Below are 16,607 nucleotides of genomic sequence, written 5' to 3'. Positions count from 1 at the left end.
ACCTGCCACACCTCCTTTCTAGAAGTCCCTGGTAATGACTTTCTCCCACTTTCCCATCTACCTGAATGGCTCATCAAGACATCATGTTTAAGCTAGTAACATTTGGGAATGCACTCAGATTCTTTTTCTGTGTTTGCTTTTCAATGCAATTGTTTCAGTTTTTCATCTTTCTGTTGTAACTGAGTTAATTTCTCTGAACTAAAAATATCCATTAGTTCTCCATCTGTTCTTGTTTTGTCTGAGCCATTCAATCAAATGTGGTCCCTGATAATTCTGCTTCAACTTGCTTTTCTGTACTCTTTGATTTCTTCTCCTGTTTCAACTGGTGACTTTATGACCTTGTTATCTCTCCGTTACTGTTTTCCAATTCTTTCATGATTCACATAGCAATGATGTTCATTGTATTTTATTTTGAACATGAGATAATCCATCCACAAGGATGTTGAATTATTGCCCTCTATTAAAATAATGACTCAGTTATTGATTTTTACTGCCCAATTCCAACAGCAGACCTTATCCCAACAATAGTCGTCACTTCTTGAAAGGCTCCTTGAAACTCCTTGAAACTCCTTGAAAGGCTCATGCCCGAAACGTTGACTCTCCTACTCCTTGGATATACTGCCTGACCTGCTGTGCTTTTCCAGCGCCACACTTTTTCACTCTGATCTGCCGTCCTCACCTCCTTTTCCCTCGGATGTCTGGTCTGGTTTGAAGTAAGCTGAGAGGTACAGATGCACTTGTAAGGAGTTTTGTGGTCCTGGAACATGCAGAGGGAGGAGTGAAAAGACTGTTGTATGGAGACTTGCAGGGGTTGTTAGGTTTAATTGAGATGTGGGCGAGGTTATCCCAGTTGGAATGCTGAGATTTGGAGGTGACATGACAAACTCTTGAATTTTTTGTCCTCTCAAATGGAGAGTTCCTAAATCATCCAACAATTGCGTCTTGGACATGTCAACAGAATGGAAGCATGTGACGTGTGAATTTACTTCCTGCATGGTGAGATTCCCACAGCCAGGCAGCTAGTGATGGACCAAAGGGTCCGCTTCAGAAATGCTGAAGAATGGTATGACAGCCCTGAACATCGACTATACATGGAGAGAGTCCTTATTGGCTGAGAGAAATGGATGGGAAGATTTCCATTGGTTTGCCATGAGCTATCAGGGTGACCAGACATCACCTTAGACGCTAAAACGAAAGGCATAAAATGACACTCTGAAAGTGTTAGTGAGAAATTGGTGATAAAAGCTGTCTGTTATGAATTAGTATCTTCGTCAAGTAGCAAAGTTACATTGCATGGAGGCATGCGATCTGAAATACATTACAGCACCTTCCAACAATTGGAGCATGCTGGTGGCCTCCGACAAAGAAAGTAGTTTCAAGGAAATATGATGTGCTTCAAAATGCTGCCACGGACACAGAAATGTACATCCGCGCGCGCGCGACACACACACACACCTACGCAAAGACAGACACATAGCTATGGATATGCACAGACATGCGCACACACACAGACACACGCACAAATACATATGCACGCACACACACGCACACACAGAAATACAGAGACACACAAGCAATCACAGAACAAAATTCCAACTGGGATAACCTCGCCCACATCTCAATTAAACCCAACAACCCCTGCAAGTCTCCATACAACAGTCTTTTGTTAAGAATGAACAAAGCTGCACCTCAACCATCACACCTTGACTCTTGGGAGGAGCTGTGTCATTGAAATTTGAGAGGTTACGTCTCCACATTATTATTCTGGTGGGGTGATGAGTGATATTTTGAGGTAAATGGGAAAGCACTAATAATGTCCACGGTTTTCTCAGGGCAATATCCTCTTAAACATTGAAGATAGGAGCAGGACAAGGCCACTCAGCCCTTTGAGCCTGCTCTGCCATTCATCATGATCATGGCTCATCATCCAGCTCAATAGCCTCGTCCTGTTTACTCCCCATTACCTTTGATCTTATTTGCTTTAAATGCTACATGTAGCCGCGTCTTCAATACATTCAATGCTTTGGCATTAACAAGTTCCTGTGGTAATGAATTCCACAGGCTCATCACTCTTTAGGTGAAGAAATGTCTCCTCATTTCCATCCTACATGATCCACCCCGAATCCTCAGTCTGTGTCCCCTGATTCTGGACACACCCACCATCAGGAGCATCCTCCCTGTATCTACCCTTTCTCGTCCTATTAGAATGAGATCCCCTCCCATTCGTTTAAACTCCAGCGAAAACAATCCTAAGCTAGACAACCTATCCTCATATGTTAGTTCCACCATCCTAGGAATCAGTCAGGTAAACCTTCGCTGTACTCCCTCCAGAGCAAGAGCATCCTTCCTCAGAAATGGAGACCAAAACTGCACACAGTGTTTGTGATGTAGCCTCACCAAGCCCTGTACAACTACAAAAACGCATCCCTACTCCTGTACTCGAAACATCTCTCAATGAAGTTAATATAGCATTTGCCTTCTTTACTGCCTGCTGCACCTGCATGCGTACCTTCAGCGACTGGTGCACAAGGACATGTGGGCCCTGCAGCACACTCCCCTCTCCCAATTTGCAGCCAGTCAGGTAGTAATCCACCACCTTCCTTTTATTTCCAAAGTGAATAACCTGACATTTATCTAAAATAAACTGCATCTGCTATTGATTGGCCTGCTTACCCAATCTGTCCAGACCATGCCATAGGGTCTCTGCATCCTCGTCATAGTTCACCCTCCCACCCAACTTGGTATCATCTGCAAACCTTGAGATGTTACATTTTATTCCTTCATCCAAATCATTAATATATATTGTTAATAGCTGTAGTCCCTGTTGCAACCCACTAGTTACTGTCTGCCTATTTGACACAGGTCCCTTCAGCCCTCCTTTGTTCCTTCTCTGCCAACCAGTTTTCTATTTATCTCAATGCACTTATCCCAATCCTTTGTGCTTTAATCCTGTACAGTGACCTCTTAAATGGGGCATTGTCAAACGCTTTCTGCAAGTACAAATATACCATATTGACCAGTTCCCCTTTGTCAACTCTGACAGTTACATCTTCACAGAATTCCAATAGATTTGTCAAGCATGATTTCCCCTTCATAAATCCATGCTAACTCTGTTTGATTTTGCCACCGCTTTCTCAATGCTCTGTCATAAAGGATAAAGGATTTGAGAATTTTCCCCAATACTGATCTGAAGCTTACTGGTCTTGAATTCCCTTTCTTTGTATCTCTCTTTCTGAGTGTTGGACTGGCAGTAACTGCCCTCCAATCTGCAAGGACTGTACCAAAATCTAAAGAATCCTGACAACCAAAGCATCCACTATTTCTAGAACCATTTCCTTCAGTGCTCTGGGATGCAGATTTATCAGGCCCTGAGGATTTATCGGGTTCAATTCCCTCAATTTCCCAGCACAATTTCTCTACTAATATTGACCGTCCTCAGTTCTTCCCTCTCACTAAATCTTGCATTCTCCAGGATTTCTGGTACTTGATTTGTATCTTCGAGTCAGAGAGTCCTAAAGCACAGAGACATGTCGTTTGGCCCAAAGTGGTCCATACTGACCAAATTGTCCACCGATGCTAACCCCATTTCCCTGCATTTGGTCCACATCCATCTAACTCTTTCCTATCCATGTATTTGTCAAAATGCCGTTAATGTTGTTAACGTACCCACCTCAACCACTTCCGCTGGCAACTCATTGCATATGCATACCAGCCTCTGTGTAAACAAATTGCCCCTCAGGTTCCCTTTTGTACTTTTCCCCGCTAACCTTAAACTAATGCAATCTAATCCTCGATTCCCCAACCCTGGCAAAAAAGACTGAGTGTATGCCTCTCATAATTTTGTACAGTTCTGTAAGATCCCCTCTCAGTCCCCTAGACTGCCAAGAAAAGAAGTTCTAGCTTGTTCAGCCTCTCCTTATAACTCAGACCACTGAGTGCGAGCAAGATCCTTATAAATTTCTTCTGCACTCTTTCCAGTTTAATAACATCCTTCCTCGAGCAAGGTGACCAATACTGAACACATGCTCCAACTGCAGCCTCACCAACCACCTGTACAACTGTCCTTTTTTTTGTGAAGACAGAACTAAAGTATGTATTCAGTTGCTCAGCTGTTCCTTTGTCCTCTGTTATACATTTCCCCATTTCTATCTGTAGGGACCTACATTTGTCTCCACCAATCTTTTTCTGTTCACGTACTGTAGAACCTTGTAGTGTCAGTCTTCATGTTCCCTGCAGCTTACTTCCTTTTGTACTGTGTTTTCCACATCTTCATCAATTCCTTGGTCCTTCTTTGCTGAATTCGAAACTGCTTTCAAACATCAGACCTATTATTTTTCTTGGCCAATCTCTAGGCTTCTTCCTTCAATTGGATGCTATCTCATTTCCTTTATAAGCCATGGATTGGCCCTGTTACCCAATTTGCTTTTGTACCAGACAGGAATAAATAGTTGTTGCAGTTCCCCCATGATTTCGTTGAATATTTGCCAATGCCTATCTACTGTCATACCTTTAACCAACTTCCACTAATCGGTCAACGCCAACTCATGCCTTATATACCTTCATAGTTTCCTTTATTAAAATTCAGCACCCTAGTCTCCAAATCAGCTGGCTCACTCTCCATCCTGATAAAAAAGTTCTATCATGTCATGGTCACTCATCCCTAAGGAGTCACACACAGCTGGATTGGCAATGATTCCCTTCTCATTACACAGTACCCAGTCTAAGATGGCCTGCTCTCTAGTTGGTACATCCACATGTTGGTTAAGAAAACCATCCCATATGTAGGCCAGGAATTCCCCCTAGTAGACATTCTGGCTAATTTGATTTGTCCAATTTGGATGCAGATTAAAATCACCCATGATCACAGATGTCTCCATATCATTAGCTTGGCTAATTTCCTGTTTAAGGAAAAATTGAGGACTGCAGATGCTGGAGATCAGAGCTGAAAATGTGTTGCTGGAAAAGCGCAGCAGGTGAGGCAGCATCCAAGGAGCAGGAGAATCGACGTTTCGGGCATGAGCCCTTCTTCAGGAATGAGGAAAGTGTGCCCAGTAGGCTAAGATAAAAGGTAGGGAGGAGGGACTTGGGGAGGGTCGTTGGAAATGCGATAGGTGGAAGGAGGTCAAGGTGAGGGTGATAGGCCGGAGTGGGGGTGGGGGCGGAGAGTTCAGGAAGAAGATTGCAGGTTAGGAAGGCGGTGCTGATTTCGAAGGTTGAGACTGAGACCAGGTGGGGGGAGGGGAAATGAGGAAACTGGCGAAATCTGAGTTCATCCCTTGTGCTTGTGGTTGAAGGAGCTGCATGTCCTTGGTGGAGTTGGAGGGGGAGTTGAAGTGTTGAGCCACGGGGTGGTTGGGTTGGTTGGTCCAGGTGTCCCAGAGGTGTTCTCTGAAATGTTCGGCAAGTAAGCGGTTTATCTCCCCAATATAGAGGCGGCCACATCGGGTGCAGCGGATGCAGTAAATGATGTGTATGGAGGAGCACGTGAATTTGTGACGGATATGGAAGGATCCCTTGGGGCCTTGGAGGGAAGTAATGGGGGAGGTGTGGGCGCAAGTTTTGCATTTCTTGCAGTTGCAGGGGAAGGGGCCGGGAGTGGAGGTTGGGTTGGTGGGGGGAGTAGACCTGACGAGGGAGTCACGGAGGGAGTGGTGTTTTCGGAACGCTGATAGGGGAGGGGAGGGAAATATATCCTTGGTGTTGCGGTCCATTTGTAGGTGACGGAAATGACAACGGATGATCCGATGTATATGGAGGTTGGTGGAGTGGTAGGTTGAGGACCAGTGGGGTTCTGTCCTAGTGGCGGTTGGAGGGGCGGGGCTCAAGGGCGGAGGAGCGGGAAATGGAGGAAATGCTGTGGAGGGCATCGTCGAATTTTCTGTTTAATACTATTCCAACATGACCACTGCAGTCTGCGGGTCTCTGTATGACACCCACTAATGTTTTTGTCCCTTGGTATTTCACAGCTCCACCCACACAAACTCCACATTGTCGAAGCTAATGTCCTAAAAAGAGATGAACAAAAATACGTGACCAGGAATTGAGATATTTTTGCACAAATATTGATCATGGTTTGCTGCTAATTAGCCTTGTTGGCTTTCAATGAATTGCTTCGTAAAATCTGGGACCGCCAGCAGAAGGTGATGAGCTAGAACATTTGTGGAATTGCTTTCTCAGTAAATGAACATAGATACATTTTGTTGAATTTTTCACAGTAGATGACAGTGCTTCTCCAGCAGTTGGAAGTGAGGGCTGATAGTAGACCCTTCACCCAACACATTCACTCATAAAAAGTGAAGGCACACAAAAGATTGACGGAGCTACTTAGTTTAACATCATTTTTTGAAAAAAATGGTCGAGTGTTTAAAAAAGGATGTTACAGCAGAAAACTGAGAATGGCTTTATAAAATGGAAATCTTGCCTGATAAAAGTATCGGAAGTCTTGGAGAAAATGGAGGAAACCGTGATTGTAATATGTTTTGATTTTCTGAAGGTGTTTGATAGCACCCATGCATAAGATTACTGAATAAGAAAGGAGCCTTGGCTTTGGAGGTACTGTATTAACACGGAGAGAGGATCTTTGAAATCCCAATCAGAAAAGTTTGATTAAGAGTTTTATTTTACAGAATGTCAATCTGTGGAGTACTACATAAATCTGTTCTGGGGACAAATAAAAATTACAAAGTATTTTGATGACTTAGATGAGGAAAGTGAGTATATTGTAGGTAAGTTTGCGAATGACTCAAAAATTGGAGCAGAGACAAGTGGTGAGTATGACACAAAAAGAAGTTTGCGGAGGGATACAGATAGGACAAGAGAGTGAACAAGGAGCTTTGCATAATAATGTAATGTGGATTAAATAAATGAAAACAGACATAAACAGTGATGTTATGCATTTTAACGGGCAAGATAGAGATTGAATTCAGAAATCTACAAGGAGTCAGCATCTCCGAACCACAAAAAGTTAGCTTTTAATTTCAACTGTCAATAAGGATGGCAAATGTCGTGTTGGGGTTTGTTTAAAAACTAATGGAATATTAAGATTAGGAACAGTCAGATAAAGCAGCTAATGTGTGGCTGAGGAGCTGCTGCAGGGGTTAGGATTCCCATTTTTCAATCACTGGGATCTCTTCAGGGATAGAAATGACCTGTATAAGAGGGAGCTGAATTGGAAGGGGACCGATATTCTTGTGGGGAAACTTGCTAGCAGTATGCTGAAGGTTTTAAACTAGTAAGGGGGATGGTGGGAACCAACAAGATAGTGAGAAAAGAGAAATATTTGAGGTGAGATGTGGTGAGCAATTCTCGGGGTCGAGGCAGACAACAGTTTGGCAAGAGCGAGGTAAGACTGCGAAACTGCATTTACTTCGATGTAAGAGGCCTGACATGTGAGACAGATGAACATGGGGCATAGATGGGAATGTGGGACAAGGATATCATTGCCATTACAGAAATGTGGCTCAGGAATGAACAGGACTGGCAGCTTAATGTTCCAGGAGATAGATGCTGTAGAATGTATAGACAGAGGAGCAAGAGAGGAGATGGAGTGGTGTTTTTGGTTAGAAAGAACATTACAGCTGGATGTAGAGAGGATATTTCTTGGAGACTGCCCAGTGAAGTTATATGGATGAAACTTAAAAATAAGAAAGAGGTGATGACCTTGCTGGGATTGTAAAATGGGCCTCCTAATAGTCAGTGGGAAATTTACAAGCGTTTATGCTATCTGTAAGAAAAAAGGATAATGGTAGGGAATTTTAACTTTCCAAACAGAGTTTGGGATAGTGTTAAGATCTTGGAATGTGGAGAAATTGGTTAAGTGTGTACAAGAAAACGTTGTTATTCAATATGTGGATGCACCTACGAGACAGTTCGCAACACTTGACCTTCTGTTGGGAACCAAGGCAGGGCAAGTGACTGAGGTGTCCACAGGGGCACGCTTCAGGGAAAGTGATCATAATTCTATTGGTTTAATAATAATGATGAGAAAGGATAACATTGATTTAAAAATGAAAGTTTCAAATTAGAGTGTGGCCAGTTTCGATGGTATTAGACTTTGAGAAGTTGGTTAGGGGAGGTTATTCACAGGTAAAGGGATGGCTGACAAGTGGGAGGCCTTTAAGAATGAGACAATGAGAGTTCAGTGATGGTATGTTTCTGTTTTTGTGAAGGGCAAGGCGTGGGAAAAGCTCAATGATGAGGGAAATTGCAACTCCTGTCCAGAAAAAGAAGGGGGCATTCATCAGATATAGCCAGCTGGGATTGAGTGATCCTGAGAAGGGTATAAGGGCAGTCGGATTATACTTAAACAGGAAATCATGGGGGAAAATATGGGGACATAAAATTGCTTTGGCAAATAGAATTAAGGAGAATCCGAAAAGATTCTAAAATTATTCTAAGTTTAAAAGTATAACTAAGGAGAGAATACAGGCCTTAAAGATCAACATGGCTTTCCTGCATGTCACCACAGGAGATGGCAGAGACACTAAGGAAATATTCTGCATCAATATTTACAGTAGACAGGAGCATGGAAGCTAAGAAACTTGGGAAATAAATAATGAGTTCTTTAAAATGAGTTCATTTTACAGAAAAGGAGGTGTTGGAGGTCTTAAAGTAGAAAAATGGAAATAAATCCTGGAGACCTTTTTAGGTATTTCCCAGAACTTTGTGGAAAGCTAGGGAAGAGATTCCTGTCCCCTTGCTGAGATATTTGTATCGTTGATAATCATAGATGAGATGCCAGAAGACTGGAGAGTGACTAATGTGGCAGCATTATTGAAGAATGTTGTATGGAAAAACAAGGGAACCATAAACTGGTGAGCCTTTCACACCAGAGATGCTGCCAGACCTTCTGAGCATTTCCAGCAGATGACAAGCAACATGAGTTCGACTGGGACAAACTGCTATTGGGACAAGCCAAACAGAGAACAGCCAGGGAATTCCTAGAGGCATGGCACTCATCAACAGATTCAATCAATAAGCACATCGACCTGGACACAATATACCGGCCATTGCAGCGGACAGCTGGAACTGACAACCGGAAGAGGCAGATACAAACCACTCTCAATGCCGGAGGAAACATCACAGAAGTGCTTCATGGGAGGCTCCCAAGCGCTGAGGATGTCACCTAGACGGGACGAAACGTCTGCAACACAAATTCCCAGCTCGGCGAACAGAACCACAACAACGAGCACCCGAGCTACAAATCTTCTCCCAAACTTTGAGCCTCACTGCTTCTGTCTTATCTATCCCATATATAATTTTACAATCCCCTCCCCCATTCTTCTGAATTCCAATGAGTATAATCCCAGTCTGCTCATAAGCCAACTGCCTCATTTCCAGAATCAACGTAGTCAAACCCCTCAGCAAACCCCACCCCAGTGCCATCTCATGTAAGGTGATGAAAAGTGTACAGAGTACTCCAGGCGTGGCCACACCAGCGCCCTATACAGCTCCAGCAGAAAGTCCTAATTTTAACCTCTATCCACTGGCAATGAAGGACATCATTCCATTTATCTTCCTAATTAGCTACTGGACTTGCAAAACAGACTTTTGTGTTTCATGCACAGGAACACCCAGGTCCCCCTGCACAGCAGCATTCTGTAATTTTTCACCATTTTAAAGTAGTCCACTTTGTTATTAATCCTACCAAAATGGATGACCTCACGTTTACTAACATTGTACTCCATCTGCCAGACCCTTGCCCACTCCCTTTACCTTTCTATATCCTTCTGCACACTTTGCTCTATCACGCATTTAAGTGGCTTCTGTAAACTACAACACACTACACTTGGTCTCTAACTCGAAGCAATCTCCCTGAATTGTAAACAATTGCAGTCCGAACAATTGTAAACAGTTGCACTCTCAACACTGATCCCTGAGACACATTACTAGCCACTGATTGTCAACCAGAAAAACACCCATTTATCCCCAATTTTTGCGTTCTGTTAGTTAACCATTCTTCTGTCCATGCTAATGCATTGCCTGTAACACTGTGCATCTTTATCTTATGCAGCAACATTTTGTGCAGCACCTTGCTGAATGCCTTTTGGAAATCTACATATACCACGTTCACCAGTTGCCCATTGTCTACAACGCTCATTAAAACCTCAAAGAATTCCAATAAATCAGTTAAAGATGATCTGCCTTTCATGAACCCATGCTTCATTAAATAAATGTAGGTGTTGCATTTTTGTGAGGCAAACCAGGACAGGACTATTACAATTAATGGCTGGGCCTTGGGGGGTGTTGCTGAGCAAAGAAACCAAAGGGTGCAGATGCATCATTCCTTGAAAGTGGAGTTGCAGGGAGACAGGGTGGGGAAAAAGGTGTTTGGCACGCTTTCATTCATTGGTCATAATGTTAAGTGTAGGAGTCGAGATGTCATGTCTCAGCTGTACAGAACATTTGTGAGGCCACATTTAGAATTATTATAGACAAATCTGGCTGACCGTTTCTATGAAGGATTTTGTGAAACTTAAGAGGGTGTAGAAAAGATTTCCAAGAATGATGCTGGAACTGGAGTGTTTAAGGTATAAGCTGAGGCTGAATAGGCTGGGGCTTCTCTTTTCCCTGCAGTGAGAGAAAAGGAGGCTAAGGAGTGGCCTGAACAAGACTTATAAAATCATGCGGGGCATTGATATGGTGAATTGCCAAGGCCTTTTTCCTCGAGCGGGAGAGTCAAAAACGAGAGGACAGCGGTTTAACGTGAGAGAAGATACGTTTGAAAAGAACCTGAGGGGTAACCTTTTCACGTGTATGTGTGGGAAATGCTGCCAGCGGTCGTGGTGCAGGCGGGTTCAATTACTGCATTTAAAAGGTACCTGGATGGGTGTATGAACAGGTCACATTTAGAGGAAGATTGGCCAAATGTTTGGCAAATGGTACTCAGTCAGATTGGGATATCTTGTCAGTGCAGTTGGACCGAAGGGTCTGTTTCTGTGCTGGATATCTGTATGACTATAATGTTTGTTAAAACTGAAAAGAAGCTGTATTCTTACCACAGCTGGAATACTGTGACCTGTTCTTGGGACTCATATCACAAAGAAAAGGTACACTGGACAGAGAGACAATCCACACGAGGTTCAGTCGACTGATCCTAAAGATGGAGGGACTGTCTTGAGAGTAGAGATTGAGTCGTTTGGGCCTATACTCATTAGAACATAGAAGATTCAGTACTGACATTCTGAAACATCTATTATTTTCAGGAAACTTGATGGTGTAAATGCAGAAATGTTGTTTCCCCTTGTGGGAGAGTTTCGGACCAGGGAGTAGAATCTCTGAATTAGAGGTCACAAATTTCGGGCAGAAGAAAATTTTGTCTCCCAGAATGTAGAGAATTTGTGGAATTCTTTACCACAGAAAACTGTCGAGGTTGGGTCATTCAGTATTTTGAAGGCGGAAATGGACAGATTTTGATTGGTAATTGAATCAATGCTGACAGTTAAAACGCTGGAAAGTGGAGGTGAGGGTTATCAGTTCAGCCATGATGTCATTGTTTGGAAGACCAAACCCCATTGGCTGAACAGGCTGCTTCTGGTTCTCTATCATTGACCTTTGCTCTAAGTTAGTCTTTTCAGAATTATCTCGGCCTCATTTAAATTAACCTCCATTTCATGTTTGAAGCCCGGCTGCTTCAATGCCTCCTCATCATGAAAAAAGACAGGGATCGCCTTTCTCCCTGTTTGATGGCATTGCATTCTGCCTCGAATGCAGTGACTGCATTTAAATTCCTCCAGTTCTGTTGAATATTTGTCAAACACAACCACAGCTGTCACAGAAAAGGTTAAAGACAGATCAAAACTACATTTAAACTACCATATCAAACGCATTATCGGTATGCATTGCATGGAATACACACATTGCATATTAAAGGTCTCTCTGCACTTATCCATTAAACACTGCAAGGGTTGTTCATAGGTGATTTGCTTATGTGTGTATGTATGTCTGTGCCTGTAGATGATAATCTACTTGTATAACAACGTTTCGATGCATCGTGTTGTTCCCTTTTTATTCTGGTATCAAGCATTTCAAAATCAGAAAGACAGTGGGTAGGAGTTCAAGCCCCTTTACACGGCTACATCAAATGTTTTCTGTGATTGTACAGCTCATGTAATGTGCTGGGTAAATCTCCCTCTATATTGTGCTGTCCAATGCAAACATGTCAAATACATTTTGGTTTAGACACAGTGTAGAGCTGCATCCAGGATTCCCTAAAAAAACCCTCCCAGAGCAGGTACAACACAGAGTCGACACAGAATAAATCACCCTCTACAATATTAAACATTCCATGAGATGTGCAGTAAAAGTTAATTATAGACTAAATATGCATTGCACTGAACCATTAAACATTCCTCAGCCAAGAATAATACTGCTGAGTTACAATGAAAACACTATCACAGTAAAGTCTTTCCGATCAAGCATTTCCAGATCACTCAATACTCAGACAGATTTTTGAGAAAATCTGGTTGTACTGACTCAAATCTCTCGAAAGAAATGGATGAATTTGGCTGAGAGCATATGTTGGTGAGGTGTTGGCTTCATGTTCTTAAGGAAAACGTTGTCCGATTGTGGAGAGGCAAAACAAGGCATCAGATATAAAGAAAAATGGGGGGAGGCAGGAGGGGAAGAGAGAAAAAGAGAGACAGAAATATTAGCTGTGCCAATGTATCACTTAATTATAGTTTTTTTGACTAAACATGACAATTGATACCTCTGTCATTCAACAATTATACAAATTATGTATTAAAAAGTCCTAACATCAATTAGTATTGGAATCCATTGAGCTATTTGCCTTTTTTCCACAATTCGTGTGCTGTGCTTGTGGGGAAATATAAATTGCGGTTTTGTTGTTCTGTAATTTATTCTGAGAATTCTATGTCTGTGTTTATTTACATAAATGCTTAATTGGTTTCAATGAAGTGATGGGGACAGCAAAGCCAGATGAAAGAAGTGATTTGTTGGTAAGATTCAAATCGAAACAAGTTTATTTTAAGAATGGTGACCATTTTCAGAAGTGAATACCAATTTATGAAGACGAATTGCAACAGATTTTATTTATTTCTGAATGATAAACACAATTTAAAACTTTTATTTAGGTTAAATATTCAGTGCTGAAAATTCTGCAATTAAACTTCAATGTTGAACTGGATCTACTCTGAATGTCGCTGCTGAAAATGTGTTGCTTATGCCTGAAATGTCGATTCTCCTGCTCCTTGGATGCTGCCTGACCTGCTGCACTTTTCCAGCAACACATTTTCAGCTCTGATCTCCAGCATCTGCAGTCCTCACTTTCTCCTACTCTGAATGTCCCACTAATTTATATTGTAGTCCGTTTCGACGGTGCAACATCACTCAAAGTGCATTTTAGAATATTCACATGAAATACTTGAAATGACATCAGGAACTGCGCAACAATTACATTTAATTGATATAGTTGTTGTGAGGTTTTGTAACACGTATTACTTTCTGGTAAGAGTCAGCAATGAGTCCCTATCCCCACCTGCCCATTCAATAGCTTGCTAAAGCCACTTCAGAACACAGTGGGTCTGGAATCTCATGTTGGCCAGACCATGGAAAGGTGACAGATGCCTTGTCGTTCGTGAACCAGCTGTTTTTGTATTTTCCCATTGACTCGGGTGACATGGTCACCATTTGGCTTTCTTTCCGATTCCAGGCTTTCTTTGAATTCAAATTTCACCCTGGGCAAACGATGGTATTCCAAACCCCGTCCATTCAGCATCAAACTGGAGTTTGGGAATATTGGTGTCATGGTGTCACCGCTGTGATCCTAATATTGGGAATGCACAGAAAGCGGTCACAAACAGAAATGCAATAAATCTGACACTTTGCATCATGAACAAATATTGGAGTGCAATACTGGCAAGAACTCTCCTGCTGTTCACAGCAACATCACAGGAGACTTTGCATCCAATCATCAATCTAAACTGTGGACCGGACTCTGTCTGAAGAGCCTGACTCACCATAATTTGCCTTTTTTGAATTCTTCACTGACTTATGAAAAAGTTAGTCACATATCCCAAGAAGGTGCTCATCAGCTACCTTTTTGAAGGCCTGCCATCTTGTTCGGCTAATTATGGTTGATCTTTCTTAAGAAGCTTTATTACAGCCAAATGGCTTCTCAGTCGAGACTGTAGTTCTGGAAAAGTACAGCAGGTCAGGCAGCGTCCGAGGAGCAGGAGAATCGACGTTTCGGGCATGAGGCCTTCATTAGGATACCTGATGAAGGGGTTATGCCTGGAACGTTGATTTTCCTGCTCCTCGGATGCTGCCTGATCTGCTGTGCTTTTCCAGCACTACACTCTCAACTCTGATCTCCAGCACCTGCAGTCCTCACTTTCTCCTGATGGGTTCCTTCGTCAGGTTTGGCACAGGAAAGGACCATCACCTTATTGTTGAACGGGTAGTGCAGGCCAGGTAGGAAGGTCAGACGACCTCCTCTGAAGGACAACACTGAACCATGTAACATGCTTCAAACCTTTGGTAGGTCTGTGATTATCGTTCATTATTCCAGCATTTTCATTTCATACTCTTTTATTAATTGAAGCTACCATGGTAGGGACTTATTCTGGAACTTGACTCCGAACCTTTTGATTGCTTATTACATACTCATAATGCCTCCTCAACCACTTTATCAAACTGTCATGTTAGCTTCAATGATTTTTTTATTGACTCCTGGAACATGGTGGTTGCTTTTAGTTGTCCGTAGTTGTCCTTCAGCAGATGGCAGTAAGCTGCCTTTCTGAAATAACATGTTCCAAAATGGCCTGAGGAAGGGAATTCCAGATTTTGACCCAATTACAGTAAAGGATCGGTGACATATTTCCTTGTCAGGATGCCGAGTGTTTTAGAGAGGAGCTGACAGTGGTGCTGTTCCCATGTATCTGCTGCTCCTGTCCTTCGAGATGCAAGTGGTAGTGGGAAGGTACTGCCTAGGAAGTGGCTAAGTTACTGCAGTGTAGGATTTTAGATAGTGCATATGGCAGGTACTAAGAATCAGATTTGGAGGCAATGGACGTTTGTGGATGTGCTACTGATCAAGTGGGATGCTTTGTCCTGGATAATGCCAAGCTTCTTGAGTGCAGTTGAAGCTGCTCCTATCCAGTCAAGGGGCGAGCTGTGCTATTAGCCTCCTGACCTCTGTCTCTTAGACAGTCAATTGGCTTTGCGAGTCAGGAGGGTGAGTTACTCGCTGCAGTATTCCTAGCCTCCGGCCTGCTCATACAACCATTGTATTCATATGGAGTGTCCAGCTCAATTTCTAATGAACAATAAAACCCAGGGTGTCGATGGTGAGGGATTCAGTGATGGTAACACTATTGAATGTCAAGGGGTTTTGGTTAGGTTGTCTCTTATTGTCAATGGTCATTGTCTCGCAGCTTTGTGGTGTGAATGCTATGTGCCACTTGTCAGCTTAAGTCTGGAAATTGTCCAAATTTTGTTGTGTTTGAATGTGGACTGAGGAGTCACTAAAAAGTGCGAGATTAATGCAGATTTCACTTCTGACCTTCTGATGGAGAGAATGTCATTGCTGAAGCAGCTGAACATGATTGTGCCTAGGACACTTTCTTCAGGAACTCCAACAGGGATTTGCTTTGGCTGAGATGACTGCCCTCTAACAAGCAGAGCCATCTTGCAATGTGTGAGGTATGACTGCAGGCAGCAGGGAGGTTGTCACCTGATACCCATTGAACCCAGTTTTGCTAGGCTCCATAATATCACCCTCTGTCGAATGTGACCTTAATGTGAAGTACTGTCACTCTCCCCTCATTTCTGGAATTCAGTTCTTTGTCCATGTTTAAATCAAGTCTGTAATTCAGACATGAGCTGAGTAGGCCTTGCGTAACCCACATTTACACAGATTATTGCTGAGCGAGTGCTGCTTGATAGCACCTCCCTACATCTAACTCATGATTGAGCATGGACTGATGGGGCAGTAATTCGCCAGGGTGGTTTCACCTATTTTCTGTGCACAGGACGTGTCTGGCCTATTTTCCACATTGTCCATGCCAGTGTTTAAGCTGTATCGGGATTGCTTGGCTAGGACAAGTCATCAGTATTATTGCCAGAATTTTGTCAGGCTCCATAGCATTTGCAGTAACCCCTGCCCCCCCCCCCCCCCCTCCCACCACCCCCACCGGCCAACAGTGTCTTGATTTCACATGGAGAGAGGCGAATTCCCTGCTGACAGGTATCTGTGATATTGGTGATCTATGAAAGATGCCGAGATGGATCACACAATTGGCACTTCTGGCTGAAGCTTGCTGTGAATGCTTCAGCCTTAACTTTTGTGCTGATGTGTTGTGCTCTCCAAAGCAGAGCAAGGAAATATCTGTGGAGCTTATTCCTTCAATGAGTTGTTTAATTATCAACTTTAATTCATGACTTGATGTGGCAGCACTGTGGGCTCAGACCCCTGTTTCCTGAATGAATGGTCTAGCCACAATATCTCCAGACTATAATTCCAACCCCCACTCCATAATGTGGATATTCACAACAGAAGATTGCTTATCCTTTGTATTGAGTAGATTCCAACAATGCATCGTATATTCGCTTCAATTGTTAGTCTCGAAAATACTTTACTTCACAGA

This window comes from Chiloscyllium plagiosum, unplaced genomic scaffold, assembly GCF_037043375.1.
Source record: "Chiloscyllium plagiosum isolate Xiang-an unplaced genomic scaffold, Cpla_swu_hap1 HiC_scaffold_18, whole genome shotgun sequence".
In the NCBI taxonomy this organism is placed as follows: Eukaryota; Metazoa; Chordata; class Chondrichthyes; order Orectolobiformes; family Hemiscylliidae; genus Chiloscyllium; species Chiloscyllium plagiosum.
The sequence above is the reverse complement of the archived record's forward strand: the minus strand, read 5'-3'. Positions refer to the sequence as shown.